We start from the raw sequence: 13,049 nt of genomic DNA, 5'->3' as shown, positions 1-13,049 counted from the left end.
CACACGACCGTGTGAAGCCCGTGCTGTGGACCGCAAATTGTATGCATGGGTACCGACCGTGGCCCAGCCGCATGGGGATCGCGGACCTATTAACTTAAATGGGTCTGTGATCTGTCCGTTCTATAAAAAGATAGAGCAAGTTGTATCTTTTTGCGGTGCAGAGGCACGGAACGGAACCCCAGGAAGCACTCTGTAGTGCTTCCGTAGTGTTCCGTTCCGTGCTTCCATTCCGCACCGTTACGCATCTCCGGATTTGCGGACCCATTGAAGTGAATGGGTCCGCATCCGTGATGCGGAATGCACACTGATCGGTTCCCTTGTATTGCGGATCCGCAAATGCGGTCACGTTCGTGTGAATGAGCCCTTAGGGCTTGTTCACACGACCGTATTGCTTTTTCATTGTTTTGAGGGCCGTTTTTAACAGATCCGCTTTTCTGGTTTTTGTTTCAGTAGCGTTTACGGTTCTATTCCGTTTTTCAGTTTAGTTTTTCCGTATGGCATATGCAGTATACAGTAATTACATAGAAAAAATTGGGCTGGGCATAACATTTTCAGTAGATGGGTCAGCAAAAAAACGGAACACATACGGAATGTACTCCGTATGTGTTCCGTTATTTTGCTGACCCATTGACTTAAATGGAGCCACGGGACGTGATTTGCGGGCAATACTAGGACATGTTCTATCTTTGAACAGAATGGAAATACGGAAATGGAATGCATACAGAGTACATTCCGTTTTTTTTGCGGAACCATTGAAATGATTGGTTCCATATGCGGAACTCAAAAAACAGCCCGTATACGGAACGGAGTTCGTGAAAAAGCAGTGTATGTTTCATCCATGACAGTTTCCATTTTTGTTCCGCATGTCTGTTTTTTTGCCTTCTGTGTGTCTTCCATCCCATTGAAAAGGGGATTTCCAGAGCATCTCTTCACAATGATCTGTGCAAAATAGACCTAACATACATAGAATCTGTCTGCTGTCTGTGGTTTTCACAGACCCTTGGGCACGTTTGATCTGGAAAACAGACCAAAGTATTGCATACTTCACCAACAAGATTGGGTAACCTCTTGTCACGAGGGTGTCACGGCCTATCGCTGACCCTGTTGTGCCTGGGGTCAGATGGTCGCGGTGGGTGGCTATGCGCTGGGTTTCTCAAGGGATCGCTCCATGACCTAATGGTGAGAATGGATTCCGGTCAGGCTCGGACAGGCCCACTGGGGAGGCGAGGGATTCATTGGTGGGCCCCCGGTCTCCTACGCCCGAGATAAGATGGATGAGTAATTATTTCTCCTTTCTCAGTAGAGATAATTATTGTAACCACTAGATGGCAGTATCTCATAGTGATGCAGCCTCGTGCTGGTGTACATTGTACAGGAGGCCCCGCAGTATCTTCTAGACTTCTGGGGCTGCTGGCTGTGAAGGAGGAGAGAAGGAGTCTGCCTCCTTCTGCCCTCCCTGCTGTCAGGAAACTGGCTGCTGGAGAGAAGGACTCCTCTGCGGTGCTGGGCTGATTCCTCAGGTGTGTGACAGTAGTGAGCTGTAGGAGACTGTAATGGGGAAATAGAGGATTTGTTTATAGCAGACACAGATCTATGAATGTGTGCTGCTCTCTGCAGAGTTCAGAGTGGCATTGGGGGGACTCTGCCCTAGGTCCCCCCCAATGCCTCTGCTTTAGGTGCACCCCCATAAGTGCCCCAGCTCCAGAAACCCCCCCAATGTCCCCACTCTCAAAGCACCGCTAATATTAATTCTTCTTCAGTTTCCTCCCTAATACCCCTGCAGCTGCTCCAGGATCCCCACTATTACCCTGCCTCAGGTGACCCTAATGCCTCTGTTTCAGTTATGACCCTCTGTTTGTGCCCTTTGCTCACATTGCTCCTCTTGACCCTTTGCTTGGGCTTTGTTAAAGGTTGTGACCTGCAAAGGGGTTGGACTTATGCCCGAAAAATTCTGCGCAGTGCGACATATTCTCCAGTATAGACACGTATGGTTTACATGGCGGCAGTGATGATATTCCGTATTTACAGGCATCACTGCTGCCATGTAAAAATATACTAGTGGTGGAGGATTTAAAGGAGTTGTGCAGGTTTTCAAGTTATCCTCTCCACACCATAGGGTATAACTATATGAATAGTGGGGTCCGATTCTGCAACCCCCACTGATCCCAGGAACGGGTCCTGTTCCTCCTTTTTATGGTGTGGCTACACATACGCCCTGCTGCTTCATTCATTCTCTTTGGAACCACTGGAATTAGCCAGCGCTGTACTCCATCATCTCCGGTGACCCCATAGAGAATGGATAGAGAGGCCGGGCATATGCTCGACCTGCCACTCAGTCATAAAGGGGGATCAGTGGGGGCTCCAGCGTTCAGACCCTCACGGATCACTTAGTTATCCGCGATCCTGTGGATAGAGGATACTAGAAGAGTGGACACAGGCCCTTTAACAGGCGAGCATTTTTATTTTAGTTTGACACTGAAGAGTTAATGGCAAATGGTGATAAAATTTCAGAATTTCGATTTTTTGGCAAATTTTCCATTTTAATAAATTTTTTCCAGTAACAAAGCAAGGGTTAACAGCCAAACAAAATGCTATATTTATTGCCTCGATCTGTAGTTTGCAAAAACACCCCATATGTGGCCGTAAACTACTGTACTGGCACACAGTAGGCCATAGGGAAAGGTGCGCCGTATGGTTTTTGGAAGGATTTTGCTGGACTGGTTTATTTACACCATGTCCCATTTGAAGACCCCCTGATGCACCCCTAGAGTAGAAACTCCATAAAAGTGACCCCATCTAAGAAACTACACCCCTCAAGGTATTCAAAACTGATTTTACAAACTTTGTTAACCCTTTATGTGTTGCACAAGATTTAATGGAAAATAGAGATACAATTTAAAAATTTCACTTTTTTGGCAGATTTTCCATTTTTATATTTTTTTTCCAGTTACAAAGCAAGGGTTAACAGCCAAACAAAACTCAATATTTATGGATCTGATTCTGTAGTTTACAGAAACACCCCATATGTGGTCGTAAACTGCTGTACGGGCACACGGCAGGGCGCAGAAGGAAAGGAATGCCATACAGTTTTTGGAAGGCAGATTTTGCTGGACTGTTTTTTTTTACACCACGTCCCATTTGAAGCCCCCCTGATGCACACCTAGAGTAGAAACTCCAAAAAAGTGACCCCATTTTAGAAACTACGGGATAGGATGGTTTTGTTGGTACTAATTTAGGGTACATATGATTTTTGTCTATATTACACTTTTTGTGAGGCAAGGTAACAAGAAATAGCTTTTTTGGCACCGTTTTTTTTTGTTGTTATTTACAACATTCATCTAACAGGTTAGATCATGTGGTATTTTTATAGACCAGGTTGTCACGGACGCGGCGATACCTAATATGTATACAATTTTTTTTATTTATGTAAGTTTTACACAATGATTTCATTTTTGAAACAAAAAAAATCGTATTTTAGTGTCTCCATAGTCTGAGAGCCATAGTTTTTTCAGCTTTTGGGCGATTATCTTAGGTAGGGTCTCATTTTTTGTGGGATGAGATGACGGTTTGATTGGAACTATTTTGGGGTGCATATGACTTTTTGATCGATTGCTATTACACTTTTTGTGACGTAAGATGACAAAAAATTGCTTTTTTTACACCGTTTTTATTTTTATTTATTTACGGTGGTCACCTGATCATGTGATATTTTTATAGAGCCGGTTGATACGGATGCGGCGATACCTAATATGTGTACTTTTTTTTATTTATGTAAGTTTTACACAATGATTTCATTTTTGAAACAAAGAAATAATGTTTTAGTGTTTCCATAGTCTAAGAGCCATAGTATTTTCAGTTTTTGGGCGATTATCTTGGGTAGGGTATGATTTTTGCGGGATGAGATGACGGTTTTATTGGTACTATTTTGGCGTACATGCGACTTTTTTGATCACTTTTATTACCTTTTTTGGGAAGCAAGGTGGGCAAAATCTCAATTTCCTCATAGTTTTATTTTTTTTATTTTTATGGCGTTCACCATGCGGGGAAAGTAACATGACCGTTTTATAGATCAGGTCGTTACGGACGTGGCGATACCTAATATGTGTAGTGTATTTTATTTTTTTAATTTGTATTCAGTGATAAATGTTTTTTTTTTTATCTTTACTTTTTTCACTTTTTTTTTTATTTATTTTTTACCCAGACCCACTTGGTTCTTGAAGATCCAGTGGGTCTGATGTCTGTATAATACAGTACAGTACACTATATAGTGTATTGTACTGTATTTTACTTACACTTTGTCTGAACAGATCTATGCCTTTAGCACAGATCTGTTCAGCGCCATGGACAGCAGGATGCCTGAGAAGGCGTCCTGTTGCCATGGGAACCTTCCCAGTCTGCTCAGTTGTGGCCACAACTGAGCAGACGGGGAAGGGGAAGGAGGGGGGCTCCCTCCCTCTGTGACCCCATCCTGTCTGGGGGCTGCAAAGGCACAGCAGCCCCCCGATGGTAGAGGGAGCTCCCTGACTGTTAACCTTTTCCATACATCGGTCCGTACGGACCGCGGTATGGAAAGGGTTAAACGGCTGACATCACAGCACAGATGTCAGCCGTTTATACCAGAGTGTCAGCAATGTGCTGACACTCTGGTATAACCACTGGACGCCAATGAATATTCAAGAGGAGGCGGGCGGGGGATCGCGATCCCGCCTGCCGCACCGCCCGCCTCCCGCACCGCCTCCAACCCCCCCTGCACCACCCGCCGGCATAAAATCATTCAGGGGTGCAGGGGGGGTGAAAAATCTATATTTTTGGCATATTAAAGTTTCTGATCCCCGCGATCAGGGACCGCGGGGATCAGAAACTGCATAAAAAGTGCAGCAAACCGCAGGTCTGAATTGACCTGCGGTTTGCTGCGATCGCCGACACGGGGGGTCACGGGACCCCCCCCACGCATTTAGCCGAGGTGCCTGCTCAATGATTTGAGCAGGCACCTTGTTCCGATCACCTCCCGCCGGGAGGCGGTGATCGGAACAACGCATGACGTACCGGTACGTCATGTGTCCTTAAGGACTACGGAAACATGCCGTACCGGTACGTCATCATGTGTCCTTAAAAGGTTAAGGATAGGGAATGTGAAAGGTGAAACAGCTATAACTCAACAGGTGATAAGTGTCTGGTGGGGGTCTAACTGCTGGGACCCCCATGATCAAGGGAACGTGGTCTTAAAGGTGCTTACACACTATAGGGAAAGGCTGGAAGTGTGCATTGGCCAACACCTTTACCTATAGTGTGCAAGCACGGCCACCACTGCTGGATTGCAGAGTGGTCAAAACCACGGATACAAGCAGTGTATAATGTGATGGAAAAGAGCCAATATGGAGAATCAGAATACATTAGTAAGTGCCTTATATTAACTTTCTCTACATAATAAATGCCATTTGTTAAAGTGAGGCAGCCCCTTTAAGTGTGCTACACTTAATAGGGTTAGACAAAAAATGTCTTGATGCGTGCATTGCATGTTTCCTAGGTGTGATGAGAACTGCATGTGTCTTGTTTCTGACTGACTAAAGAGCAGGATATCCATATACTGTATGTGTAAGGCTACTTTCACACTTGCGGTAGCAGGGTCCGGCAGGCTATTCTAGTGGGGGACCAGACTGCCAGATCTGTGCTTATGCTGGCCCGCCGTGCTGCTGGAGGTCCTCTCCACCCCCATTCACTATAATGGGGGCGGGCCGGAGGTCCGACTGCAGCACGGAAAACATGCCGAGAGGTGGCCAGACAAAAACTGCAGCGGACTTCCGGGGGCACGATGGGCTAGCGTTAGCACGGATGCAGCAGGCTGTTCCCCCGCTGGAACAATCCTGCCGGACCCTGTTACTGCAAGTGTGAAAGTAGCCTAAATTCTGCCACATGTAGGTTTGTGCATTTTGCTGTGAGTGTTTACCATCATACTTCATCTTTAATATTTCTGTTATCACTGTAAGGGCTCATGAACATGTTTGTTGGATGTTTTGCAGTCCGCAAATTGCGATCTTCAAAACGTGGATACTGGGTGTGTGCATTCCACATTATGCGGAACAGAACAGCCGGCCTCTAATAGAACAGTCCTATCCTTGTCTGTAATACCGACAATAATTGGACATGTTCTATCATTTTGCGTAACGGCCAAGACAAGGAATGCACATGGAGTCATTTCCATTTTTTGCGGCCCCATTGAAGTGAATGGTTTCACATACAGGCCAAAAAAATAATAATATGGTACGGACACAGAAAAAAAATACGTTTGTGTGCAGGAGCCCTAAGGTGGGCCCCCAGAATCAGTTACACTGGTGGGCCCTAGGTACCCCAGTCTGACACTGATTCTGGTCCAGGTTTTCCTGCTTAGGTTTGTGATCCTTTTTGTCCCATTTAGGAATCGGTAGCTTTTCCTTTTAGCTGTTCTCTGTCAGCCACTCCCAGCTACTATATATTCTCCCTTTCTGCTTCCCTTGTTGCCAGATATAGACCTTCCTTCCAGATCTTCTAGTCTGACCTCTGGTGGAGTTGTTGGAACTGGAGCTGTTGGATCTCCGGTTCACTCCTGTTGTTTTCTCCTGTTTGTTGTCTCCCTTTGGAGATTGTTTGTCCTTTCCCTGTTGTTACCCTAGGTGTCAGTGGTGAGGACTAGTGCTCCATCGCCCTACTCACTACCTAGGGCTTATTTCAGGGTAAGCCAGGGACGAGGCACGTGATCGGCGTACGGGTTAGCAGCCCGTCTAGCGACGTGAGGGCAGCCAGGTTCCAGTGCTAGGTGAGTTAGGAGTCACCACTCCTCCCTCTCCCTAGTGAAAGGTGCTCCTCTTCCCTCCCCTCTGCGCCTCACGTCTGTTACCTGCCATCTCAGACGTGATACCCCTATAAGCTGTCAGTCTCCTGGGACGGCTATGTACTTACAAGTGCAATAGCAGGGACAGAAGCATACATTCATAATATGATCTACTTTACCTGAAAGAGTGTGACAGCTGGGTGAGAAGCACAAAAGTGCTATGTATTTTTACTACTACATTCACTGTTATTTACCCACAAGAGTAATGCATGTTGGGAAAGTCAAGGACCATATGTTAAAAAATGCACACCATTGTTTTTGTGCATTTTTTCCAGTGGTAAAAAGTACCATACATTTTAACCAACTTGTTATGCCACAAACAAATGTGGAAACCACAAAAAAAAAATATATAAAAAAAATATATATAAAAAAAAAAATGGCACCTACTCAACAAAAACTGCAGTGGCAAAAAAAAAAACTTGTGTCCTGCGTTTCATATACTTTCAGCTAGCATCTGCAGCTAGCATTTTTACAGCAAACAAAAACAACAACCACAACCAACATCAATGTATGTATTGTATACATGCAGCACCAATTGTGCAATATCTATTATAATATCTGGATAAGGGCTCATTCAGATGGCCAGTTTTTAGCGGTTTGCAAAAATTTGGATCTGTGTTTTTATCTGCAAGAAAGTGGATTGTATTCCACATTTTTCTGGACCCATAGACTTCAATGGTGCCACGTCCTGATTTTGACTGGCAAGTTTAGGACATGTTTTATTTGTTTTGCGGGGTCGTGGAACAGAAGAAAAAAAAAACGGACAGCATAGAAGTGAATGGGACCTCATCTAATCCGCAAAATTGCGGATCAGATGTTGAAAGCAACATACGGACGTCTGAATTAACACTAACATTTATTGTGCAGTAATTTGTGTCCAAACATTTCTTTATGGGATAAAGTTTGAAATGCACTAGCAACTCATTAAAGTTTCTAAGTGGATTGACTAGTATTACCACAAGGGTCATGCGGGTACCAGAGACATTTTCTGGACTGGATGTTGACAATTTCTAAGATAATTAATTGCAGAGATGCAGTAGCAGTGTTCTTTATTTTTTTTATTTATTTTACTTTTCATTGTTGTTTTTATTAAATCAGGTTAACTATAATAAGAAGAGGTGGATTAATTGTGTCTACTTGATAAGATTTAGTTTGCCAATTCTTCTTCATCTTCTGTTAGGTAACACTCTTGTGATGGTAAGAAATATTAGTGCAAGAACCCCAGGTGCAAAACTACAAATGAATCTTCTTCTTTAAAAAGATGTCGACCATTATTACAAACTCATCTGTGAATAAATAAACAAAGAAAATTATATTCATATTACAGTTTCAAGTGGAGCACCCCTTTGGCAGAGGGCATCATCGCTTACAAATATATAGTCCATTATATGGCACCATATCTACAACAGAAAGCACACTAGAAGGATAATGAGAGAGGGTGAGTAGGATATCAGAACATATAGGGTCATTTATCAAACTGGTGTAAAGTAGAACTGGCTTAGTTGCCCACAGCAACCAATCAGATTCCACCTTTCATTTAGGACAGCTCCTTTGAACTTGACTTATGTCTTTTTTCAACTGTATTAACTATGTAACTACGTGACCCTTCTGGTATTGACAAGGGAAATTGAATCGATGAAGGAGATTAATCAAAAATGATGCAAAAGAAAAGTGATGTAATTAACCCTCTACTTAATTGATGGGCAACCACGTTTCCTTTGCATGAGTACTGATAAATCTCCCCCAATGAACCGCATGAATATGCAGAATTTACCTTACCCACAAATCAAATACAATCCAAGAGTAGTGCCTATGATTAAAAGAAAATCTCTCATATAAGCTCCTATAAGGGGATGGAGGGACAGCTGACATATTTCTACTTCATGAGAACAAGAAAGAGTATTAAGAGCCAAGGTTCTCCTGGCACTGTGTATGAGAGCACTCTATGGCCGCTGCACTGTGTATGGGAGCTATCTGACAGCTGTACTTTATAATAGGGCACTCTTTGAGGGCTACATGGCATATAGAGATGCACTCTGGCTGCACTGTATATAGGACCATACAGAAGGGCACCATTTACAGGGGCACTGTTGGGTGGTGACACTGTATAAGGGCTCATTCACAAGACCGTAATTATGTGTCCGCTTCCGTTCCGCAATTTTGCGGAATGGATGCGGACCAATTCATTTCAATGGGGCCGCAAAAGATGCAGACAGCACACGCGTGCTGTCCGCATCCGTACTTCCGTTCCGCAGCCCAGCAAAAAAGATAGAGCATGTCCTATTCTCGCCCGCAAATTGTGGACAAGAATAGCCATTTCTATGATAGGGCTGTCCGTGTGCATTCCACAAATGCAGAACGCACATGGCCGGTATCCGTGTTTTGCGGACCGCAAATGTAATTGCATGTAATTAAAAGTTTAGTTTAGCCAGCGAGCTATTCAATAAAATGTATCTGTATAGCGCCACCTGCTGTTTGTTCTTTTCCTTATTGTTTGTCCATCTCACTGAGTTGGTTGAAGATGCTCAGTTTAAATCTTCAACTGCCAGCAGCTATATGTTCTGTTCGAAGCTGTGGCAGTTAGAGAGCTACAGTAGAAAGGACACACTCCCTAAGCTACCAGGCTAAAGATAATCTAGCAGAGCAATTGGAGCAGTGAATGTGTGGGCCAGATGGAGAATTACAAACATACAAACCACAATCATAGAATATGTCAACTTGCTTATTGTATCAGACTGAACCTAGTAAATTCAGTATTTTTTCTTGAGCAATTACAGTGAACATACTGGTGTTCAGACTATGCCCTAAAACCCTCTTTTTCCAACACTATCAAAATGTCTGAAAAACTAGATGTCGCACTGCCACTTTTCCTGCCATAGTCCAGTAGCTCCACATAGTCAGTAACCAAACAGCACTGTTCTGGCGAATATGGTACACGATAAGACAAGAGGGTTTTTATTTTTTTGGATTGCCTTTGTTTGCTGCAAGAACACCCTGTACTTATGAATAGTGCAAGACAGAGCAACCTATATTGGACTTTGTCATGCGGTGTCTTATCGCTTTGCATTACTGACTGCTTTGTTCCCAACTATTTGCTCACAATTATTTCATGATAACTGCAAATGCAGTGGTTTCGGAACATTTGCTTATACTGTATAGTTATGGAAGAAACGGAAGCCAGAAAGATTTGCAAGCATCGCAGTGACCTGAGCTTATTTTAATTGCAGGAAGGATTGAGTGATCATAGAATACAGACTTGGCAGTGGGAAAATGGTACGCACTATACACACATATTGTCACGATAAGGAGTGGGGGAAACTCCCCACCATCCAAAGTCTGAAATTAAGGAAAGCCACTAGGCCTGGAAGCCAGGATAAGGGGGAAGGACACCTCCTATCGCCATCCTCATCCTATCCCTGACCTCCTGACTGTATGAGCCGCCCTCGATGGTAGGGGGGGGGGCTCTCTTACGCTCAAACTTGGGCCCTACTGACCCTATCTGTCCCTGTAATATGGAAGTCAGGAATAAGAGACGGCCGATTTATCCACGACACAGATAAATTGGAGTCTCCCACAGGCCTAGTAACAAGGAGGAGACAGCAAGCAACAACTGAATATCAGGTAAGTATCCTGTGGCCAGATGACCACAAACAACAGAACGACAAGATCACTTACCGGAAGCCACAGCTTGCTGTCTCGTAGTTCCCCCTCCGGGGAACCCCAGGGACCCCCTTCCAGAGGTACAACAAACAGGACATGTCTAGCAACCATGCGGGATCAACCACACCATAGACAAACCACACATGGAACAAACAACTAGACAAACATCAACCCATAAGTGCAGCATCACACATAACAACAATGGGGAAGGTTAGACATAGGCAAGGACTTTGATGTCCAACAAGGTAGCCCTCAAAGACTGGGCAGATGGAATAGCCACAGAATGGCGCATAGCTTCCAGCCCACAGCAAGGCTACAGCACTTCTAAACTCCAAGCTACAAGCAAAGGCTAAATAGCTAGAAGAGACCACACGCCTGATCTAACCAAGTGAGGATATTAACCCCACGCACACCACACAGCAGGGAGACACAACTAAAAGGGAAAGTGCAAACCACAAACTACACGTTGCCACAAGCAACGAGTCTGCACGGCAACCGCGTCACGCTCAAACACCAATATGACCGTGACACATATACTGCCAGATATGTACTGTAGGGGACATTTATTGTGAAATATTTGCCACTTTATAGTATATTAATGTCATATATTAATAATAATTGTCGTTATGGTTTATTGAAACTGTTTGCTGCTCACGCCATTTTCCCAAATGCCAAAAAAAGGCTGTGTGGTATGGGCAGGGAAGAGGGCAAACCAGCAGGCCTATCTTATTTATAATTTTTCCACACCAGTTTTTGACATTGAAAATGACTTAAATCTACGCCAGCAAGAGAGCTGGCGTAGATTTTAGTTTGTCGCATGGCCTGCTGAAGGAAGTGCCAAAGTTATGTAGAGGCCTGCACCACCAAATGTCCCCCTGTATGTACAGTGGATATAAAAAGTCTACACACCCCTGTTAAAATGTCAGGTTTCTATGATGTAAAAAAAAAAATAGACAAAGCTAAATCATTTTAGAACTTTTTCCACCTTTAATGTGACCTATAAACTGTACAACTAAAAAACAAACTAAATTCTTTTAGGTAGAGGGAAGAAAAAATATAAAAATAAAATAATATGGTTGCATAAGTGCGCACACCCTTAAACTAATACTTTGTTGAAGCGCCTTTTGATTTTATTACAGCACTTTTTTTGGGTATGAGTATCAGAATGGCACATTTTGACTTGCCAAGATTTGCCTACTCTTCTTTGCAAAAACACTCCAAATCTGTCAGATTGCGAGGGCATCTCCTGTGCACAGCCCTCTTCAGATCACCCCACAGATTTTCAATCAGATTCAGGTCTGGGCTCTGGCTGGGCCATTCCAAAACTTTAATCTTCATCTGGTGAAGCCATTCCTTTGTTGATTTGAATGTATGCTTTGGGTCGTTGTCATGCTGAAAGATGAAGTTCCTCTTCATGTTCAGCTTTCTAGCAGAAGCCTGAAAGTTTTGTGCCAATATTGACTGGTATTTGGAACTGTTCATAATTCCCTCTATCTTAACTAAGACCCCAGTTCCAGCTGAAGAAAAACATCCCCAAAACATGATGCTGCCACCACCATGCTTCACTGTGGGGTATGGTGTTCTTTTGGTGATGTGCAATGTTGTTTTTGCACCAAACACATCTTTTGGAATTATGGCCAAAAAGTTCAACCTTGGTTTCATCAGACCTTAACACCTTTTCCCACATGCTTTTGGGAGACTTCAGATGTGTTTTTGCAAAATGTAGCCTGGCTTGGATATTTTTCTTCGTTAGAAAAGGCTTTTGTCTTGCCACTCTACCCCACAGCCCAGACATACAGGGAGTGCAGAATTATTAGGCAAGTTGTATTTTTGAGGATTAATTTTATTATTGAACAACAACCATGTTCTCAATGAACCCAAAAAACTCATTAATATCAAAGCTGAATATTTTTGGAAGTAGTTTTTAGTTTGTTTTTAGTTTTAGCTATTTTAGGGGGATATCTGTGTGTGCAGGCGACTATTACTGTGCATAATTATTAGGCAACTTAACAAAAAACAAATATATACCCATTTCAATTATTTATTTTTACCAGTGAAACCAATATAACATCTCAACATTCACAAATATACATTTCTGACATTCAAAAACAAAACAAAAACAAATCAGTGACCAATATAGCCACCTTTCTTTGCAAGGACACTCAAAAGCCTGCCATCCATGGATTCTGTCAGTGTTTTGATCTGTTCACCATCAACATTGCGTGCAGCAGCAACCACAGCCTCCCAGACACTGTTCAGAGAGGTGTACTGTTTTCCCTCCTTGTAAATCTCACATTTGATGATGGACCACAGGTTCTCAATGGGGTTCAGATCAGGTGAACAAGGAGGCCATGTCATTAGATTTTCTTCTTTTACACCCTTTCATGCAGACTTCTTCCTGTACCACTGCTTGAAGAAGGTGTCTTCCAGAAACTGGCAGTAGGACTGGGAGTTGAGCTTGACTCCATCCTCAACCCGAAAACGCCCCACAAGCTCATCTTTGATGATACCAGCCCAAACC

At 43.4% G+C, this 13,049-nt stretch overlaps 1 protein-coding gene across 1 annotated transcript in view; it reads right to left on the bottom strand.

Annotated features, from left to right (window-relative positions):
• Window positions 1-7,900: 7,900 nt before the first annotated feature.
• LOC120977793 (E3 ubiquitin-protein ligase RNF14-like) overlaps window positions 7,901-13,049 on the bottom strand; it is an 82,310-nt gene continuing 77,161 nt past the window's right edge. The window contains exon 8 of the mRNA XM_040405913.1: window positions 7,901-8,154. The gene's annotated coding sequence lies outside the window, so the exon portion shown is untranslated. The remainder of the gene's footprint in view (window positions 8,155-13,049) is intronic.

Source organism: Bufo bufo, chromosome 1 (genome assembly GCF_905171765.1).
Source record: "Bufo bufo chromosome 1, aBufBuf1.1, whole genome shotgun sequence".
In the NCBI taxonomy this organism is placed as follows: Eukaryota; Metazoa; Chordata; class Amphibia; order Anura; family Bufonidae; genus Bufo; species Bufo bufo.
This window is presented reverse-complemented; position numbering and strand designations above follow the sequence as displayed.